We start from the raw sequence: 2,500 nt of genomic DNA, 5'->3' as shown, positions 1-2,500 counted from the left end.
ACAATAATGTCCTAATGCTCTGCACAACTCTACACAGTACCAATACTGTCCTAATGCTCTGCACAACTCTACACAGTACTAAGACTGTCCTAATGCTCTGCACAACTCTACACAGGACTAAGACTGTCCTAATGCTCTGCACAACTCTACACAGTACCAATAATGTCCTAATGCTCTGCACAACTCTACACAGTACCAAGACTGTCCTCTGCACAACTCTACACAGTACCAAGACTGTCCTAATGCTCTGCACAACTCTACACAGTACTAAGACTGTCCTAATGCTCTGCACAACTCTACACAGTACCAAGACTGTCCTAAAGCTCTGCACAACTCTATACAGTACCAAGACTGTCCCAAAGCTCTACACAACTCTACACAGTACCAAGACTGTCCCAAAGCTCTACACAACTCTACACAGTACCAAGACTGTCCTAGCTCTACACAACTCTACACAGTACCAAGACTGTCCTAGCTCTGCACAACTCTACACAGTACCAAGACTGTCCTAAAGCTCTGCACAACTCTACACAGTACCAAGACTGTCCTCTGCACAACTCTACACAGTACCAAGACTGTCCTAATGCTCTGCACAACTCTACACAGTACCAAAACTGTCCTCTGCACAACTCTACACAGTACCAAAACTGTCCTCTGCACAACTCTACACAGTACCAAGACTGTCCTAATGCTCTGCACAACTCTACACAGTACCAAAACTGTCCTCTGCACAACTCTACACAGTACCAAGACTGTCCCAAAGCTCTGCACAACTCTACACAGTACCAAGACTGTCCTAATGCTCTGCACAACTACACAGCACCAAGACGGTTCTCTCTCCTCTGTCTCCTATCTCTTCTTCCTCCTCTCTCATATCTCTCCTCCTCTCTCCTCTTGTCTCTTCTCTCTCCTCATCTCTTTCTCCTCCTCTTTCATCTCTCTCCTCTGTCTCCTCGTCTCCTCTCTGTCTCCCCATCTCTCATCTCTCTCCTCCTCTCTCCTCGTCTCCTCTGTCTCATCTGTCTCCTCCTCTCTCATCTCCTCTCGCTCCTTCTCTCTCTCCTCCTCTCTCATCTCCTTTCTCTCCTCCTCTCTCATCTCCTTTCTCTCCTCCTCTCTCCTTCTCTCTCTCCTCCTCTCTCTCCTCCTCTCTCTCCTTCTCTCTCTCCTCCTCTCTCCTCCTCTCTCCTTCTCTGTCTCCTTCTCTCTCTCCTCCTCTCTCTCCTCCTCTCCTCCTCTCTCCTTCTCTCTCTCCTTCTCTATCTCCTCCTCTCTCCCCCTCTCTCTCCTCCTCTCTCTCCTTCTCTCTCTCCTCCTCTCTCCTCCTCTCTCTCCTCCTCTCTCTCCTCCTCCTCTCTCTCCTCCTCTCTCCTCCTCTCTCTGCTCCTCTCTCCTTCTCTCTCTCCCCCTCTCTCATTCTCTCTCTCCTCCTCTCTCTCATCCTCTCTCCTTCTCTCTCTCCTCCTCTCTCCTTCTCTCTCTCCTCCTCTCTCCTCCTCTCTCTCCTCCCCTCTCTCCTCTCTCCTTCTCTCTCTCCTCCTCTCTCCTCATCTCTCTCCTCCTCTCTCCTCCTCTCTCTCCTCCTCTCTCCTCCTTTCTCTCCCCCTCTCTCTCCTCCTCTCTCTCCTCCTCTCTCTCCTCCTCTCTCCTCCTCTCTCTCCTCCTCTCTCTCCTCCTCTCTCTCCTCCTCTCTCTGCTCCTCTCTCTTCCTCTTTCTCCTCCTCTCTCCTCCTCTCTCCTTCTCTCTCTCCCCCTCTCTCATTCTCTCTCTCCTCCTCTCTCTCATCCTCTCTCCTTCACTCTCTCCTCCTCTCTCCTTCTCTCTCTCCTCCTCTCTCCTTCTCTCTCTCCTCCCCTCTCTCCTCTCTCCTTCTCTCTCTCCTCCTCTCTCCTCATCTCTCTCCTCCTCTCTCCTCCTCTCTCTCCTCCTCTCTCCTCCTTTCTCTCCCCCTCTCTCTCCTCCTCTCTCTCCTCCTCTCTCCTCCTCTCTCCTTCTCTCTCTCCTCCTCTCTCCTCCTCTCTCTGCTCCTCTCTCCTCCTCTTTCTCCTCCTCTCTCCTCCTCTCTCCTTCTCTCTCTCCCCCTCTCTCATTCTCTCTCTCCTCCTCTCTCTCATACTCTCTCCTTCACTCTCTCCTCCTCTCTCCTTCTCTCTCTCCTCCTCTCTCCTTCTCTCTCTCCTCCCCTCTCTCCTCTCTCCTTCTCTCTCTCCTTCTCTCTCTCCTCCTCTCTCTCCTCCTCTCCTCCTCTCTCCTTCTCTCTCTCCTTCTCTCTCTCCTCCTCTCTCCCCCTCTCTCTCCTCCTCTCTCTCCTTCTCTCTCTCCTCCTCTCTCCTCCTCTCTCCTCCTCTCTCTCCTCCTCTCTCTCCTCCTCTCTCCCCCTCTCTCTCCTCCTCTCTCCTCCTCTCTCTGCTCCTCTCTCTCCTCCTCTCTCCTCCTCTCTCCTTCTCTCTCTCCCCCTCTCTCATTCTCTCTCTCCTCCTCTCTCCTTCTCTCTCTCCT

General features: G+C 52.2%; 1 protein-coding gene across 1 annotated transcript in view; it reads left to right on the top strand.

The window, feature by feature from the left end:
- Window positions 1-2,500, top strand: part of LOC139388376 (doublecortin-like kinase 1a) — a 276,508-nt gene that overhangs the window by 29,226 nt on the left and 244,782 nt on the right. The gene's annotated exons all lie outside the window — the stretch shown is intronic.

The sequence above is a fragment of the Oncorhynchus clarkii genome, chromosome 29 (genome assembly GCF_045791955.1).
Source record: "Oncorhynchus clarkii lewisi isolate Uvic-CL-2024 chromosome 29, UVic_Ocla_1.0, whole genome shotgun sequence".
Taxonomy (NCBI): domain Eukaryota; kingdom Metazoa; phylum Chordata; class Actinopteri; order Salmoniformes; family Salmonidae; genus Oncorhynchus; species Oncorhynchus clarkii.
Note: the sequence above shows the minus strand (reverse complement) of the source record. Positions and strands in the feature narration are given on the sequence as shown.